A 20,659-nucleotide genomic window follows, 5' to 3' on the forward strand; every position below is an offset into this window, starting at 1 on the left:
ATATTTTGGCAAGGTGTCATCTTCTAAAATATTTTGTATGTAAGTATTTGTATGGCTATTATCAATGCAATAAGAAAAACACCCATGCAGGACATCATCAATATCAAGATCACTCATATGTAACAAAGAGATTTTTCTCGATAGTTCTTCACACCCCAAAAATAAAGTAAGTTCATCATGCTGATTAGGAGAAATTTCATCATCACAATACAAATTTGCAGCACTCATTGGGTTCAAATTATCATTGGAGGAGCATTGAAAATTAAAATGACCCACTTCATGGCAAACTTCACAAATAAAAGGATAGAGGGCACAAACTTTTTTACCAAGATCATCTAGAGCCCTAAAACCACTTTCTAGTTTTTTCATTAGCATGATGGATACAATATTCATCTTTGATTTGATTAATTCCACATGGTCTATGTATTCCACAAAAATTAACATGCCTATAGGAAATAGCACTCTTAGGAGTTTGAGCATGCTTATGGCAATAATTAACAACAATTTCATTCTTCATGCAAGCCTCTTTAAAAGGTTCATGATACTTATCAAAATTCTTCTTAGGCAGTTCAAAATGAGAAGCAAAGGATTTATAAAGATTTGCAACAACTTGAGAGTCAAGACCATAAGTAGCACTCATATTTCGAAATTTATCGGTATCCATAAAAGCTTCAATGCATTCATAATCATAATTTATACCTGACTCTTTACCTTTGTCGTTCTCCCATCCTTCAGCGTTGTCCTCAATCCGATCAAGAAGATCCCACCTAGCTTCAACCTCCTTGCTTGTGAAAGATCCCTCCGAACACGCGTCCAGATAGTCCTTGTGTTGTCCTGAAAGTCTCGCATAAAAATTGTTAACAATAACATTACGGGGGAGCTCATGAATGGGACATTTGAGCATTAGAGATTTCAATCTCCCCCACGCTTGAGAAACACTCTCTCCATCATGAGGATAAAAGTTATAAATATAATTCCTATCAATATGCACTTCATGCGGAGGATAAAATTTAGAATAAAAGAGAGATGCAATTTCCTCCCAACCAAGAGAATGTCTATTCTCCAATAATTTATACCAATGCGCCGCTTTACCAGACAGCGAAACAGAGAATAGCTTCTTCCTCACTTCATCCATAGAGATACCTGCACACTTGAATAACCCACATAATTCGTGCAAAAACAGTAAATGATCTCTAGGATGGATAGTTCCATCCCCTTTATAGTGATTGTCCATAACACGTTCAATAATTTTCATAGGTATTTTATACGGAATACTTTCAGTAGGTGGATTCAAAATATCAGGAGCATCATTAGCGGTATCGCATATGGGAGATAAAGCATTATCAGAACAAATTTTCTCCCCTAAAGATGGGAAGCTAAAAAGACCACAAAAACTAGCTTCCCCAAGCTTAGACTTCTTCATAGCATTAGCAGTAATTGCATTCATACTAATAACATCGCTACTAGCATGCAAATAAGGTTCCATAGGTTTTTTAATTTTCGAATCAAACAATTCTAAATCAGGAAAAAGACTAAAAAGCTCACCAATTTTTTTGTTGTTTTCCATTATGCCTAACTAGTGTAAACAAGAAACAAAAAGTTGCAATTGCAGGATCTAAAGGAAATAGCTTCGAGTACTTACAATGGCGGAAAATAGCTTGGTAGCCGAGGTCCGGAGTGTGAGTACCTTTTACCTTTCCTCCCCGGCAACGGCACCAGAAAAGTGCTTGATGTCTACGTTCCCCCTCCTTTCCTGTAGACAGTGTTGGGCCTCCAAGAGCAGAGGTTTGTAGAACAGCAGCAAGTTTTCCCTTAAGTGGATACCCAAGGTTTATCGAACTCAGGGAGGAAGAGGTCAAAGATATCCCTCTCATGCAACCCTGCAACCACAAAGCAAGAAGTCTCTTGTGTCCCCAACACACCAAATAGGTGCACTAGTTCGGCGAAGAGATAGTGAAATACAGGTGGTATGAATAAGTATGAGCAGTAGCAACGGTGCCAGAAAATAGCTTGCGGGCGTGTAGTTGATGGTGGTGGTATTGCAGCAGTAGTAACGCAGTAAAACAGTAAACAAGCAGTAGTAACGCAGCAGTATTTAGGAACAAGGCCTAGGGATTACACTTTCACTAGTGGACACTCTCAACATTGATCACATAACAGAATAGATAAATGCATACTCTACACTTTTGTTGGATGATGAACGCATTGTGTAGGATTACACGAACCCTCAATGCCGGAGTTAACAAGCTCCACAATTCGTTCATATTTAAGTAACCTTTAGTGTAAGATAGATCAATATAACCAAATAGATCACATCAATACCATCATAGTGATAATTAACTCCACAATCTACAAGAGATCATGATCATAGCCTACGACAAGAACCACACGGTGCACACACTAGTCACCTTTACACACGTGCAGGAGGAATAGAACTACTTTAATAACATCACTAGAGTAGCACATAGATGAATTGTGATACAAAACTCATATGAATCTCAATCATGTAAAGCAGCTCATGAGATCATTGTATTGAAGTACATGGAGAGAGATTAACCACATAGCTACCGGTACAGCCCCGAGCCTCGATGGAGAACTACTCCCTCCTCATGGGAGTAGCAGCGGTGATGAAGATGGCGGTGGAGATGGCAGCGGTGTCGATGGAGAAGCCTTCCGGGGGCACTTCCCCGCTCCGGCAGGGTGCCGGAACAGAGTTCTGTCCCCCGAATTGGAGTTTCGCGACGGTGGCGGCGCCCCTGGAGTCTTTCTGGAGTTTCGTCAATTGGTATCGAAGTTTTAGGTCACGACGGCTTAAATAGGCGAAGAATCGGAGTCGGAAGGTCTCTGGGGGGCCCACACTATAGGGGGGCGCGGCCCCCCCCTGGCCGCGCCGGGGTGTGGTGTGGGGCCCCCAGGGCTCCCCTCTGGTCCTTCCCGGGTGTTCTGGATGCTTCCGATGAAAATAGGAACTTGGGCGTTGATTTCGTCCGATTCCGAGAATATTTCGTTACTAGGATTTCTGAAACCAAAAACAGCAGAAAACAGCAACTGGCCTCTCGGCATCTCGTCAATAGGTTAGTTCTGGAAAACGCATAAAAATGATATAAAGTGTGAACAAAACATGTTGGTATTGTCATAAAACAAGCATGGAACATCGGAAATTATAGATACGTTGGAGACGTATCAGGTACTCATAAAGCAATAGATTCAAAGTAGAAGGCATTGAAGCAACACAAAGGATGATTAAGTTTCAGCAATTGCTTTCAACTTGTAACATGTATATCTCATGGATAGTTGTCAACACAAAGTAATATAACAAGTCCAATAAGTAAACATGTAAGAATCAATGCACACAGTTGACACAAGTGTTTGCTTCTAAGATAGAAAGAAGTGGGTAAACTGAATCAACATAAAGTAAAAGAAAGGCCCTTCGCAGAGGGAAGCAGGGATTAAATCATGTGCTAGAGCTTTTTAAGTTTTGAAATCATATAGAGAGCATAAAAGTAAAGTTTTGAGAGGTGTTTGTTGTTGTCAACGAATGGTAATGGGTACTCTAACTACCTTATCAACCAGACTTTCAAGAGCGGCTCCCATGAAGGACGTTATTTCTACCAGCAAGGTAGATCATCCCTCTTCTCTTTTGTTTACACATGTACTTTAGTTTAGTTTATATTTTTTATTTTTTTAGATGACACTCCTTGATACGTCCAAAATGTATCTACTTTCCCGAACACTTTTGCTGTTGTTTTGCCTCTAATTTGTGTATTTTGGATGCAACTAACACGGACTAACGCTGTTTTTAGCAGAACTGTTCTGGTATCTCGTTTTTTTGCAGAAATCCAACTTTCAGGAAAAACCTCGGGATTTTGACAGAAGGCCCTATTTTCCCAGAATACTGACGGAGCCAGAAGGACAAATCAAGTGGAGGCCCGAGGGCCCCACACCATAAGGCGGCGCGGCCTAGGGGGGCCCGCGCGGCCCTATGGTGTGGCCCCCTCGGCCGGCCTCCGACGCCCTCCTTCGGACTACTTATCGGCCACGACCTAAAAACGCACGGAAAGAAGTCGAAGTCACCAGAAACCCTCCAGAACGCCGCCACATCGCGAAACTCCATCTCGGGAGCCAGAAGTCTCCGTTCTGGCACTCCGCCGGGACGGGCAATTGGAGGAGATCATCGCCGCCATCACCACCGACGCCTCTCCATCGACCAGCCATGTTTTCCCGATCCATGTGTGAGTAATTCCCCCGCTGTAGGCTGAAGGGGATGGTAGGGATTGGATGAGATTGGTCATGTAATAGTCATAAGATTGTTAGGGCATGGTGCCTAGTATCCGTAGATGTTAATTTTATGATATTGTTGCAACTTGTTATGCTTAATGCTTGTCACTAGGGCCCGAGTGCCATGATCTCAGATCTGAACATGTTATTGATTCATGAAGATATTCGTTGTTTATGATCTTACCTGCAAGTTGTATACACATGTCGCTGTCCGGAACCAATGGCCTCGAAGTGACAGAAATCGGGACAACCGGAGGGAATGGTAGTGATGTGAGGATCACATGTGTTCACGGAGTGTTAATGCTTTGCTCCGGTATTCTATTAAAAGGAGTACCTTAATATCCAGTAGTTTCCCTAGAGGCCCGGCTGCCACCGGCTGGTAGGACAAAAGATGTTGTGCAAGTTTCTCATTGCGAGCACGTACGACTATATATGGAACACATGCCTATTGATTGATTAGTACTTGGATACCGTTTTATTATTATCTGCAAATGCCCTGCTTGATTGTTACATGAGTTTCTCTCATCCATGCAACGCCCGTTCATCCGTCCCTGTGCCTACAGTATTTTAATCCTGCTGTTTACTATAATCACTACTGTTGTCTCTGTTACTCTGCTGCTGTTATTTCACTACTGCTACTGCTATAAAACTGTTACTACTGATAAACTCTTGCGAGCAAGTCTGTTTCCAGGTGCAGCTGAATTGACAACTCCGTTGTTAAGGCTTTCAAGTATTCTTTGTCTCCCCTTGTGTCGAATCAATAAATTGGGTTTTACTACCCGCGAAGACTGCTGCGATCCCCTATACTTGTGGGTCATCAAGACTGTTTTCTGGCGCCGTTGCCGGGGAGCATAGCTTTATTTGGAAGTTCACTTGGATTGATATTGTTCGCTGCAAATTCTCCATCATGGGTAAACCTCGCGATACTAAGGTCGCCATATTACCATCCACTACAAGAAAAGGTACAACTCTGAGTACCTCTGCTGCTCTTGATTCACCATCTGTGATAAGTAAACTTGTTTCACCACCACAAGCTTCAAATGCTGGTACTTCTGCTGAATCTGAAAATTCCCCTTATAATTGTGATGATGCTTCTACTGTGCTTGATAATGATGGTTCGTTAGGATCTTTTCTAGATGCTACAATTGCTAGGTCTAGACAAATTGAAAATACTGAAACTCCTAATGAAAATGCTGTTACACCTGTTAATTCACCTGAGTCTGTTGAATACTCTAGTGATGATCTTGATGAAGATTATGTGGAACTTGATGATGATTTTATTGAAAAATGCAATGCTACTACTGATGCAAGAAAAATTAAAAAGTTGCTTGCAGAACATGCTGTTAGATATAAACTGTCTCCTGATCCTAAGTTTGCCACATCTCCTATAAACATTAAGGATAAAGATTATGATTTTTCTCTTGATTTATCTCATATAGCTATTGTTGAGAAAACACCCTTTTGTGGTACTGAAAAAGAAAGTGCTGTTGAACACATGATTGAGCTATCTACTCTGAGTAGCTTGTTTTCTGATGATGTTAAGAAGCGTACTTACTTTGTTGCTAAAATCTTTCCATTCTCATTAAAGGATGACGCTAAAACTTGGTATAATAGTTTGCCACCTAATTCTATTAAAAGTCCAAAAGAATTGCTTGATGTTTTCTTCCGTAAATACTTTCCTGCTAGTGCTCAACATATTGCTTTGCAGAGAATCTATAATTTTGACCAGGGAGATGGAGAGAAATTGCCTGAGGCTTGGGCGAGATTTTGCTCTCTTATTAGAGCTCGGCCTGACCATGATTTGGAAAAGCATGATTTACTTGATATATTTTATAGTGGACTAACCATTGAGTCTAGGGCATACCTGGATAGTTGTGCTGGTTGTGTTTTCAGGAAAAGAACTCCAGACGACGCTGAAGAATTATTGGCTAAAATAGGCCGGAATCATGATGATTGGACTACGCCTGAACCAACTCCAACGCCAATATTGAAGAAGAGGGGTTTAATTAAATTGAATGATGAAGATATGAGGGAAGCCAAGAAGTCTCTCAAGGAGAAAGGTATTAAATCTGAAGATGTGAAGAATCTTCCTCCCATAGAAGATATATGTGAGATAATTCCCCCTTCATCCATGATTGAGGTAAATTCCCTTCAGCGCTTTACTAGGGAAGATATTCCGTATTCAAAACCTCCTGCGCAATGCTTAGATGAGTTTGATAATTATATTGTTAAGCAAGAAAATTTTAATATGAGAGTAGAGAATCATCTAATGGAAAATTCTCAAGCTATTAGTGAATTGCATGATATTGTGGAGAGAACCTCCAATGATGTTAAGATGCTTGTTAAACATTTTCATATGGTTCAAACTCAAATTGATCAACTCACTAAAGTGCAAAATGACTTGTTGGGAAATAATTCTAAAGAAAAACATGCTTATGAAGTAACAACTAGAGGCGGTGTTTCTACTCAGGATCCTTTATATCCTGAGGGACATCCCAAAAGAGTTGAACAAGATTCTCAACGAACTAAAACTAGTGCTCCATCTAAGAAAAAGAAAAAGAAACATAAGAATGTTGTAGAATCCTCTGAACCTGTTAATGATCCTAATAGTATTTCTATTTCTGATGCTGAAACTGAAAGTGGTAATGAACATGATAAAGATAATGATAAGAATGATACTCCTGATAAAGAAGAGGTTGAAGAAGAACACGAAAAGCATGCTAAAAATAAAAAGTATACTAAAGAAGATTTTATTGCTGAGAAACATGGTAATGAAAGAGAACCTTGGGTGCAAAAAGCAAATGCCCTTTCTGCTAAGAAACTAAAATCAAAGGAAGAAGAACACTATAATAAATTTTGTGATTGGATGAAACCTTTATTCTTGTAAATCCCTTTGACTGATGCTATTAAATTGCCTCCTTATTCAAAGTATATGAAAGATATTGTTACTAACAAAAGGAAAATCCCCAATGAGGAAATTTCCACTATGCTTGCTAATTACTCTTTCAATGGCAAAGTTCCAAAGAAGTTGGGCGACCCAGGTATACCTACTATTCCTTGTTCTATTAAGAATAATTATGTTAAAACTGCTCTATGTGACTTGGGAGCCGGTGTTAGTGTTATGCCTTTTTCTCTTTATAAGAGACTTTACTTAGATAAGTTGATACCTACTGATATATCTTTGCAAATGGCTGATAAATCTACTGCTATTCCTGTTGGTATATGTGAGGATGTTCCTGTTCAAGTTACTAATAACTGCTTGATATTAACTGATTTTGTTGTGTTGGAAATGCCTGAAGATGATAATATGTCTATTATTCTTGGGAGACCTTTTCTTAACACCGCAGGGGCTGTTATTGATTGCAATAAAGGAAAGGTTACTTTCAATGTTGATGATAGGGAGCATACCGTTTATTTTCCCAAGAGGATTGAGAAAGCGTGTGGAGTTAATACTATTTCTAATGTGAGAACTATCAAAGTGGGAACTATTGATTGTCCTATATATGAGCCTATAGAAGAATATCAAACTCTTATGATTGGATCCATATCAATACAATTCAAGGTAACATGATTGATTTGAGGTTTATTTCTTCTTATGCTATGTAAAATTTATTTGGTGGCAAGACTTGATCAACCTTGTTAACAAATACTTTTTATATGCATAGAGGAGGTAAACAACATCTCTTTCTTCCTCCACTTGCTCTAGTTGCTGTAGCACTTTTAATTTGCAAAGTTCCTTAGTTAATTGGAGATTTCAAAATTTTTCCTGGCCAGTAATAATAAACTTAATACCCAGAAATGTGCATTTTTCAAAGTTTTCAAAAATTCACAAAAATTATACCGTTGGTCCTATTTTTCGACGAGGCACCTGGGAGCACCAGAGGATGACCTGTGGGGCACCACAGGGTGCCACACCACCAGCCGGCGCGGCCAAGGAGGTGGGCGCGCCACCCTGTGGTGTGGGCCCCTCTTTGCCCCACTATTTCATCTCTTTCTCCCAGCATCTTCTCTCTCCCGAAAAAACTCGCACCAGGTTCCTCTCACTCGCGTTTTTGCTCAAGAACTCCAGATTTCTCGATCTCTTTGCTCAGCCCAGATTTCTGTCTGAGATTTGGCACATTTGCTCTTCGGTATGTGACTCCTCCGATTATCCAAGTAGAATTTTGTTTGGTGGAGTATATCTTGAATATTTTGCTGCTGTAGGTAACATGTTTAGTGAGCTTGCATGCTTGTTCTAAGTGGTAGAAACTAGTTTTGATGCATGATTAGTACTCTAGCAAGTTCCTATGGTAGTTTCCCTCAATTATATGTCACCAAATCAAATTTTATATCACTTGTTGAAAATTTCAGAAAAGAGATGAAGAAGTTCAACTTTGGAGAGTTGTTCAAGAAAGGAACAACCAGCACCGGGAGACCTTCTAGGACCGCCACCCAACTTAGGCGATCGTACAATGAGGATATCATCGCGCCTAGCTTCGCGCCCGAAGAGGACAATGGGGCTCCTAATGCTTCATCCTTCCCATGTTATGATTTTCTGACAAATGCAGGGATACTGGATGATTTCTTCACCCTTGTCAACAAGGCGGGCTTAGCCACCTACGTGGGAGATGAAAGGGAGCAATACTACATGCTCACCAAAATCTTCGTCGAGAGCTTCAAGTTCCAAAACACGCAATATGAGCCGACCGTTGCATTCAAGATCTATGGTAATCCTGTTACTATGGAATTGAAAGAATTTTGTCGTGCATTGGATATTGCCCATGTAGGTACAGCAAGGAGGATTGATGACAACCCCCGGGACTTGTTGGAACTTTATCGAGGGATCACCAATGATGATTGTCGCACCATTCAGCGTGGCAAGATAAGGAACATTCAACTCCCCGCCATTAAATATTTTGCATATTACATTGCTACTAGCATTCTTGGTAGGGAGAACACTAGCAATATTTCTAGTTGCCATCTTGATTTCTCGAATATTGCACTGACTGGACGGACATCTTATCATCTTGGTTCTCTTATTGCTCGCCGCCTGTCTAACAGGGGGCCTATTTTTGGAGGAACTATTGCATTGCGCGTTTTAACACATTTAAGACTTCCTATTGATCCTAATGATGTGCCATTAACCCCTAGGAGGCTTGATATCGCTGCTATGAAAAGCCATCATTTTGTTACCACTGATTCCACTTTAGATAATATGGTCTATAGAATGTTGTTTGCTGACGGGGATGAGAAAGAAATCCCTCTTCCCCAGCCAGGTTTGTTCTGTATTGACAGGCAACCATGGTCGCGCACTAAGGAGGAGGTGGATGAACATATGAAGATACAAGATTTCCACCAGCAGCATGACTCCGAGGATGCCGAGCCCTCCTACGACTACACCGTCACGTATCCGGGTGCTTCTTCTAGCACATACCCGGAAGATGATCCATCTTCGTCGTACTACGGAGATACTACCTCATGGGGTCGATGGGATTGAACTCCACTTAGGCCAAAAGCCTAAGCTTGGGGGGAGGTATACCGGCATCACTCATTCTTTGCATATTATGGTTGCTGGATACTTGTACATACTTGTTTAGTCTCTTTGAGTGGTTTTCTAATGAGAGGGAGATGATATTTGGGGAAGTGCTGCCTGAAAACAGATTCTGGAATGTTACTAGAAAAATTCGTGCGCACAGCCAGAACGTTATTTTGAGCTGCCAATTTTTTTGCAGGTTCCCCAGGTTGTTATCTAACTTTCATTAGTTGAACACTTTTCGAGCTGAGCAACGTAAGATTTTTGTAAAAATCGATTTCTGTACTGCTGTCAGGTTTTGGCAGATTTCTGCCATCTCGCTTTTCTGTGTTTCTTTTAGTTTTTATTTTCTTGTTCTTGCTTTGTTTCTTTCCTAAAACACAAAAAGACCAAAAATATTTCTGCTGTTTCTCTTCACCATTTGTTTATCTTGGTTTCTTGCATTTGTTTCGCTTTATTTGCTATTGCCAGTTTGCTATAAGAAAACCCAAAAAGATTTTGCTTGGTTTGTTTGTTTCCTTTTGTTCTTGTTCTCAAATTCGAAAACACCAAAAATATTTGCTGTTCTTCTTTGGTTTTGTAAAGTTCTTTATGAGTTCAATGGTCTTCAGTGGCTGGAGCGTGGTTTTCATTTCATATTATCCAAGCTACACAAGTGAAAGGCAATAATGACGATATTCGACAATCTGATTGTGGTGAGAGGCTGGTATGAACTCTATTTGTTTTCATTTTTTTACATATACTCATCCATGTGAGCATGCTTAGTTGGTTCATGTGAGGTATATGTCATTTAAGAAAGTCTAGTAGTTCATGATCTCTCATGTTTAGCTCCAATTTATTAATATGAGTAGCATGTCATGGATGTTTGCTAGCATTGTTTTATTCATAGATAGGTATGATATTGTGGTATCCTCCTCTGAATAATTCGTTTGAAATAACTTGGCACATGCTCACGCATGCATATGACTGAACAAGAGTCAATTAAGCCTCGATGATTTACATTGCTTCAGAGTTCTTGTATCACCTTTATGCATCAGTTAATTTATTTTGCCGCAAGCATGATTATGACAGTTATTGCTCTCTTGATTTGTCGCTCCCTAGTCTTTTGCTAGCCTTCACTTGTACTGAGCGGGAACGCTGCTCGTGCCTCCAAACACATGAAAACCAAGTTATTCCAGAGTGTCCACCATAAATACCTACGCATGGCATTTCAAACCATTCCAAGTAAATTCTCATGCGCTACCTTTAAACCTTCAAAAATGCTTCTCAATTTGTGTTAATGTTTCATAGCTCATGAGGAAGTATGTGGTGTTTAACTTTCAACCTTGTCATTTACTCTTGACGGATCTTCATATGGACTAGTGGCACATCCGCTTATCCAATAATTTTGCAAAAAGAGCTGGCAATGGGGTTCCCAGCCCCGATTAATCAACTTTCACTAATAATTCTCTTCACATGTTTTGCTCTGATTCATCATTAAGCAACTTAATTTTGCAAATAGACACTCCTCCATGGTATGTGATTGATGGAAGGCACCTGAGGATTCGGTTAGCCATGGCTTGTGTAAGCAAAGGTTGGGGGGAGTGTCACCCATAATAAAACTAAAATACGTGTGTAAACAAAAGAGAAGAGGGATGATCTACCTTGCTGGTAGAGATAACGTCCTTCATGGGAGCCGCTCTTGAAAGTCCGGTTGGCGAGGTAGTTGGTGTACCCATTACCATTCGTTGACAACAACAAACACTTCTCAAAATAATTTTACTCCTGCTTTACAAATGAAAAGCTCTAGCGCATGTTAATCCCTGCCTCTACGAAGGGTCAATCTTTTACTTTTATGATTGTGTCTTCATCCTTTCTTTGAGCACTTTCTTGAGAGCACAACTGTCATTCTTAGTGTAATATGCTTGTCTCAAAATATGATTGATTGTGGTATAACTTTGATGCTTTTATCTTTGACAATCACTATTTCTAGTCTTTCTATGAACTTCAGAGGTGCCTGAGCATTTATGTTTTGCTGATCAAATATGGGCAAGCGAGATACCACTCTATCATATTCTTTTATGAACATTGCAATCCTGCTTATATACATGGTTCATGATGCTTATTATTAATTGTTGGTACCTTTCCATGATTGACATAGCTATGGATGATCTTATTTGCATGTACCTTATTATGAACTGCCTAAGTGTTAGCCATAGCATGAGAATATTTACATCATATGAACAAATGTGTTCGTGAAAGTTCTTTTATCGCTCAGTTGTTAACTGAATTGCTTGAGGACAAGCAATAAGCTAAGCTTGGGGGGAGTTGATACGTCCAAAACGTATCTACTTTCCCAAACACTTTTGCTGTTGTTTTGCCTCTAATTTGTGTATTTTGGATGCAACTAACACGGACTAACGCTGTTTTTAGCAGAACTGTTCTGGTGTCTCGTTTTTGTGCAGAAATCCAACTTTCAGGAAAAACCTCGGGATTTTGACAGAAGGCCCTATTTTCCCAGAATACTGACGGAGCCAGAAGGACAAATCAAGTGGAGGCCCGAGGGCTCCACACCATAAGGCGGCGCGGCCTAGGGGGGGCCGCGCGGCCCTATGGTGTGGCCCCCTCGGCCGGCCTCCGACGCCCTCCTTCGGACTACTTATCGGCCTCGACCTAAAAACGCACGGAAAGAAGTCGAAGTCGCCAGAAACCCTCCAGAACGCCGCCACATCGCGAAACTCCGTCTCGGGAGCCAGAAGTCTCCGTTCTGGCACTCCGCCGGGACGGGGAATTGGAGGAGATCATCGCCGCCATCACCACCGACGCCTCTCCATCGACCAGCCATGTTTCCCCCATCCATGTGTGAGTAATTCCCCCGCTGTAGGCTGAAGGGGATGGTAGGGATTGGATGAGATTGGTCATGTAATAGTCATAAGATTGTTAGGGCATGGTGCCTAGTATCCGTAGATGTTACTTTTATGATATTGTTGCAACTTGTTATGCTTAATGCTTGTCACTAGGGCCCGAGTGCCATGATCTCAGATCTGAACATGTTATTGAATCATGAAGATATTCGTTGTTTATGATCTTACCTGCAAGTTGTATACACATGTCGCTGTCCGGAACCAATGGCCCCGAAGTGACAGAAATCGGGACAACCGGAGGGAATGGTAGTGATGTGAGGATCACATGTGTTCACGGAGTGTTAATGCTTTGCTCCGGTATTCTATTAAAAGGAGTACCTTAATATCCAGTAGTTTCCCTAGAGGCCCGGCTGCCACCGGCTGGTAGGACAAAAGATGTTGTGCAAGTTTCTCATTGCGAGCACGTACGACTATATATGGAACACATGCCTATTGATTGATTAGTACTTGGATACCGTTTTATTATTATCTGCAAATGCCCTGCTTGATTGTTACATGAGTTTCTCTCATCCATGCAACGCCCGTTCATCCGTCCCTGTGCCTACAGTATTTTAATCCTGCTGTTTACTATAATCACTACTGTTGTCTCTGTTACTCTGCTGCTGTTATTTCACTACTGCTACTGCTATAAAACTGTTACTACTGATAAACTCTTGCGAGCAAGTCTGTTTCCAGGTGCAGCTGAATTGACAACTCCGTTGTTAAGGCTTTCAAGTATTCTTTGTCTCCCCTTGTGTCGAATCAATAAATTGGGTTTTACTACCCGCGAAGACTGCTGCGATCCCCTATACTTGTGGGTCATCACTCCTCCCAACCTTTGCTTTCACAAGCCATGGCTAACTGAATCCTCGGGTGCCTTCCAACAATCACATACCATGAAGGAGTGTCTATTTGCAGAATTTAGTTGCTTACTGATGAATCAGAGCAAAACATGTGAAGAGAATTATTAATGAAGGTTGATTAATTGGGGGCTGGGAACCCCGCGCCAGCTCTTTTTGCAAAATTATTGGATAAGCGGATGAAGCCACTAGTCCATTGTGAAAGTCTGTCAGAAGTAAATGACAAGATCGAAAGATAAACACCACATACTTCCTCATGAGCTATAAAACATTGACACAAATAAGAGATAATAGCTTTTGAATTGTTTAAAGGTAGCACATGAAGTATTTGCTTGGAATGGCAGAGAAATACCATGTGGTAGGTAGGTATGGTGGACACAAATGGCATAGTTTTTGGCTCAAGGATTTGGATGCACGAGAAGAATTCCTCTCAATACAAGGCTAGGCTAGCAAGGTTGTTTGAAGCAAACTCAAGTATAAAACGGTGCAGCAAGACTCACATATGAACATATTGTAAGCATTATAAGACTTTACATCGTCTTCCTTGTTGTTCAAACACCTTAACCAGAAAATATCTAGACTCTAGAGAAACTAATCATGCAAACCAAATTTTAACAAGCTCTATGTAGTTCTTCATTAATAGGTGCAAAGTAAATGATGCAAGAGCTTAAACATGATCTATGTGAGCACAACAATTGCCAAGTATCAAATTATTCAAGACATTATACCAATTACCCCATGCAGCATTTTCTGTTTCCAACCATATAACAATGAACGAAGCAGTTTCAACTTTCGCCATGAACATTAAAAGCTAAGAACACATGTGTTCATATGCAACAGCGGAGCGTGTCTCTCTCCCACACAAGCATTTATTCAGAGAATGAAAATAACAAAACGAAAATAAAAACAAACAGACGCTCCAAGTAAAGTACATAAGATGTGACCGAATAAAAATATAGTTTCAAGAGAAGAAACCTGATAAGTTGTCGATGAAGAAGGGGATGCCTTGGGCATCCCCAAGCTTAGACACTTGGGTCTTCTTAAAATATGCAGGGATGAACCACGGGGGCATCCCCAAGCTTAGACTTTTCACTCTTCTTGATCATAGTATATCATCCTCCTCTTTTGACCCTTGAAAACTTCCTCCACACCAAACTCGAAACAAACTCATTAGAGGGTTAGTGCATAATCAAAAATTCACATGTTCAGAGATAACACAATCATTCTTAACACTTCTGGACATTGCTCAAAGCTACTGGAAGTTAATGAAACAAAGGAATCCATCCAACATAGCAAAAGAGGCAATGCGAAATAAAAGACAGAATCTGTCAAAACAGAACAGTCCGTAAAGACGAATTTTAAAGTGGCACCAGACTTGCTCAGATGAAAAATCTCAAATTGAATGAAAGCTGCGTACATATCTGTGGATCACGCACGTAAATTGACAGATTTTTCTGAGTTACCTACAGAGAACCCTGCCCAAATTCGTGACAGACAGAAATCTGTTTCTGCGCAGTAATCCAAATCTAGTATCAACATTACTATCAAAGACTTTACTTGGCACAACAATGCAATAAAATAAAGATAAGGAGAGGTTGCTACAGTAGTAACAACTTCCAAGACTCAAATATAAAATAAAATTGCTGTAGTAAAATAAAGACATGGGTTATCTCCCAAGAAGTGATTTCTTTATAGCCATTAAGATGGGCTCAGCAATTTTAATGATGCACTCCCAAGGAATAAGAGTTGAAGCAAAAGAGAGCATCAAGAAGCAAATTAGAAACACTTTTAAGTCTAACATGCTTCCTATGCATAGGAATCTTGTAAATAAACAAGTTCATGAAGAGCAAAGTAACAAGCATAGGAAGATAAAACCAGTGTAACTTCAAAAATTTCAGCATATAGAGAGGTGTTTTAGTAACATGAAAATTTCTACAACCATATTTTCCTCTCTCATAATAACTTTCAGAGGCATCATGAACAAACTCAACAATATAAGTATCACATAAAGCATTCTTATTCACATGCATAAAAGTATCATTACTCTCCACATAAGCATAATCAATTTTATTAGTTGTAGTGGGAGCAAATTCAACAAAGTAGCTATCATTATTATTCTCATCATCAAATATAGGAGGCATATTGTAATCATAATTAAACTTATCCTCCATAGTAGGCGGCACCAAAAGACCACTATCATTATAATCATCATAAATAGGAGGCATATCATAATCAACATAAACTTTCTCCTCACTACCCGGAGGACTAAAGAGATCATTTTCATCAAAACCGACCTCCCCAAGCTTAAATTCTTCCATCGCATTAGCAACAATGGTGTTCAAAGCATTCATACTAATAACATTCCCATTAGCATGCATAAGTTCCATGGGTTTTTTAATTTTCTCTTCAAACACATCATGTCCTAATTCAAGATAAAGTTCATAAAGATCTCTCATTTTGTTGTTGTCTTCCATTAAGCCTTACTAGTGTAAAACAAGAAACCAAAAAGATGCAATTGCAGGATCTAAAGGAAATATCTTCGAGCACACACACAACGGCAACAGAAAAGTACTTAGTTACCTGGGACCTGAGTATGAGTGCCTTTTACCTTTCCTCCCCGGCAACGGCGCCAGAAAAGTGCTTGATGTCTACGTGTGCTTCTATTCTTGTAGACAGTGTTGAGCCTCCAAGAGTAGAGGTTTGTAGAACAGCAGCAAGTTTCCCTTAAGTGTATCACCCAAGGTTTATCGAACTCAGGGAGGAAGAGGTCAAAGATATCCCTCTCAAGCAACCCTGCAATCACGATACAAGAAGTCTCTTGTGTCCCCAACACACCTAATACACTTGTCAGATGTATAGGTGCACTAGTTCGGCGAAGAGATAGTGAAATACAAGTAGTATGGATGAATATGAGCAGTAGTAACGGCGCCAGAAAAGTGCTTGCTAGCGTGCAGCTGATGGTAGTAATATTGCAGGAAGTAAAGATGCAGTAAAACAGTAAACAAGCGATGATTGCAGTATTTGGAAACAAGGCCTAGGGATCATACTTTCACTAGTGGACACTCTCAACATTGATCACATAATAAATAAGTTCTCTTCCTTTGTGCTACATATACTCTTGTTTGATAATGAACACCATTCGTTGTGTAGGGCTACTAGAGCACCTCAATGCCGGAGTTAACAAGCTCCACAACATTCGGCATTCATATTTAAGTAACCTTTAGAGCATAATAGATCTTTACAATTTAAACCGAGTACTAACATAGCATACACACTGTCACCTTTACACTATGAAGGGGGAATAAATCACATCAATACTATCATAGTAATAATTAACTCCATAACCTACAAGAGATTATGATCATATCCTACGCCAAGTACTACACGATGCACACACTGTCACCATTACACCGTGAAGGAGGAATAGACTACTTTAATAACATCACAAGAGTAGCACATAGACTAATAGTGAAACAATGCTCATCATATGGATCTCAATTATGCAAGGCAATTCATGAGATCATTGTATTGGGGTACAGAGAGAGAGATTAACCACATAGCTACCGGTAGAGCCCTCAGCTTCGATGGAGAACTACTCCCTCCTCATGGGAGACAGCAGCGGTGATGAAGATGGCGGTGGTGTCGATGGAGGAGCCTTCCGGGGGCACTTCCCCGTCCCGGCGGCGTGCCGGAACAGAGACTCCTGTCCCCCAGATCTTGGCTTCGCGATGGCGGTGGCTCTGGAAGATTTCTCGTACCGTGGCTTTTCCGTATCGAAGATTTAGGTCAGGGACCTTTAAATAGGCGAAGAGGCGGAGTCGGAGGGCTGACGAGGCGGTGACACAATAGGGGGGCGCGGCCCAGGCCCTGGCCGTGCCGCCCTAGCGTCTGGTGGCCCTGTGGCCCCCCTCTGGTGGCTCTCGGGTGTTCTGGAAGCTTCGTGGAAAAATAGGATGCTGGGCATTGATTTCGTCCGATTCCGGGAATATTTCCTTACTAGGATTTCTGAAACCAAAAACAGCAGAAAACAGGAACTGGCACTTCGGCATCTCGTCAATAGGTTAGTTCCGAAAAACGCATCAAAACGATATAAAGTGTGAACAAAACATGTAGATAATGTCATAAAACTAGCATGGAACATAAGAAATTATACATACGTTGGAGACGTATCACATATCAGGGATTTCAGTCGAAGCTTTAGTCGAGAAATATTTGGGGCTCCCTACTGCCCTAGGTCGGGCTGCAGATGATCAATTTGAACATATCATTGCAAAGATCAAGAAATTGGTGAATGGTTATGCGGCAAAAAATTGGAGCGGTGCCGCTCGTGAGGTACTGATTGTAGGATAACGTTGCATAGAAAACAAAAATTTTCCTACCGCGAACACGCAATCCAAGCCAAGATGCAATCTAGAAGACGGTAGCAACGAGGGGGTATCGAGTCTCACCCTTGAAGAGATTCCAAAGCCTACAAGATGAGGCTCTTGTTGCTGCGGTAGACGATCACTTGCCGCTTGCAAAAGCGCGTAGAAGATCTTGATCACGATCGGTTCCGGCGCCACGAACGGGCAGCACCTCCGTACTCGGTCACACGTTCGGTTGTTGATGAAGACGACGTCCACCTCCCCGTTCCAGCGGGCAGCGGAAGTAGTAGCTCCTCTTGAATCCGACAGCACGACGGCGTGGTGTCGGTGGCGGTGTAGAAGTCCGGCGGAGCTTCGCTAAGCTATGCGGGATGTGGAGGAGCGGGCGGCTAGGGTTTGGGGAGAGGGGGGCGCCGGCCACTATAGGGGTGCGGCCACCTTGGTGGTGTTTGAGGTGGTGTTTGAGGTGGTGTTTGAGGTGGCCGGCCCCCTCCCCCTTGGCCCTCATTATATAGGTGGAACCCCAAGAGGTGGTGTCCAAGTCTTCGAATAAGACCCGAACCAAAAACCTTCCATAGGAGGGGGAAACCTAGCCCAACTAGGACTCCCACCCAAAGGTGGGATTTCCACCTCCCATGTGGGGGGTGGCCGGCCCCCTATGGTGGAGTCCACTTGGGACTCCACCCCCACTAGGGCTGGCCGGCCATGGAGGTGGAGTCCCTTGTGGACTCCACCTTCCTTGGTGGTTTCTTCCGGACTTTTCTAGAACCTTCTAGAACCTTCCATAGAACCTTCCGCGACATTTTATTCACATAAAATGACATCCTATATATGAATCTTATTCTCCGGACCATTCCGGAACTCCTCGTGATGTCCGGGATCACATCCGGGACTCCGAACAAATATTCGAACTACATTCCATAATTCAAGTACTACCATTTCAACATCCAACTTTAAGTGTGTCACCCTACGGTTCGAGAACTATGCGGACATGGTTGAGTACTCACTCCGACCAATAACCAATAGCGGGATCTGGAGATCCATAATGGCTCCCACATATTCAACGATGACTTTAGTGATCGAATGAACCATTCACATACATTACCAATTCCCTTTGTCTCGCGATATTTTACTTGTCCGAGGTTTGATCTTCGGTATCACTCTATACCTTGTTCAACCTCGTCTCCTGACAAGTACTCTTTACTCGTACCGTGGTATGTGGTCTCTTATGAACTCATTCATATGCTTGCAAGACATTAGACGACATTCCACCGAGAGGGCCCAGAGTATATCTATCCGTCATCGGGATGGACAAATCCCACTGTTGATCCATATGCCTCAACTCATACTTTCCGGATACTTAATCCCACCTTTATAGCCACCCATTTACGCAGTGGTGTTTGGTGTAATCAAAGTACCTTTCCGGTATAAGTGATTTGTATGATCTCATGGTCATAAGGACTAGGTAACTATGTATCGAAAGCTTATAGCAAATAACTTAATGACGAGATCTTATGCTACGCTTAATTGGGTGTGTCCATTACATCATTCACACAATGACATAACCTTGTTATTAATAACATCCAATGTTCATGATTATGAAACTAATCATCCATTAATCAACAAGCTAGTTTAAGAGGCATACTAGGGACTTCTTGTTTGTCTACATATCACACATGTACTAATGTTTCGGTTAATACAATTCTAGCATGATATATAAACATTTATCATAAACATAAAGATATAAATAATAACCACTTTATTATTGCCTCTAGGGCATATCTCCTTCAGTCTCCCACTTGCACTAGAGTCAATAATCTAGATTACATTGTAATATACCTAACACCCATGGCATTCTGGTGTTGGTCATGCTTTGCCCTAGGGAGAGCTTTAGTCAACGGATCTGCTACATTCAGATCAGTGTGTACTTTGCAAATCTTTACTTCTCCATCTTCGATGTACTCGCGAATCGAGTGGTAACGCAGCTTGATATGCTTCAGCCTCTTGTGTGACCTTGGCTCTTGTGCATTGGCGATGGCACCCATGTTATCACAGTAAATGATTAATGGGTCCAATGCACTAGGAACCACACCGAGCTCTACAATGAACCTCTTCATCCATACCGCTTATGATGAAGCCTCTGAAGCCGCTATGTACTCTGATTCTGTTGAAGAATTCGCCACAGTGCAATCGCTTCGAGCTTGCCCACCATCTGCAGCACCATTCAATATAAACACGTACCCAGATTGTGACTTAGAGTCATCGGGATCAGGTGTTCCAACTTGCATCGGTGTAACCGTTTACAACGAGCTCTTGGTCACCTCCATAACAAAGAAACATATCCTTAGTTCTTTTCAAGTACTTCAGGATATTCTTGACCGCTGTCCAGTGTTCCATTCCTGGATCACTTTGATATCTGCTAGTCAAACTAACAGCATGTGCTATATCCGGTCTAGTACATAGCATGGCATACATGATAGATCCTACTGCCGAGGCATAGGGGATGTTACTCATCCTTTCTCTTTCTTCTGCCGTAGCCGGTCCTTGAGTTTTACTCAATACCTTGCCTGGTAACATAGGTAAGAACCCTTTCTTACTTTCGTCCATTCTAAACTTCTTTAGAATCTTGTCCAGATATGTACTCTGTGATAGCCCTATTAGGCGTCTTGATCTATCTCTATAAATCTTGATGCCTAATATATACGATGCTTCACCAAGGTCTTTCATTGAAAAACTATTATTCAAATAACCCTTAACACTGCT

Source organism: Lolium perenne, chromosome 3, assembly GCF_019359855.2.
Source record: "Lolium perenne isolate Kyuss_39 chromosome 3, Kyuss_2.0, whole genome shotgun sequence".
Lineage (NCBI taxonomy): Eukaryota > Viridiplantae > Streptophyta > Magnoliopsida > Poales > Poaceae > Lolium > Lolium perenne.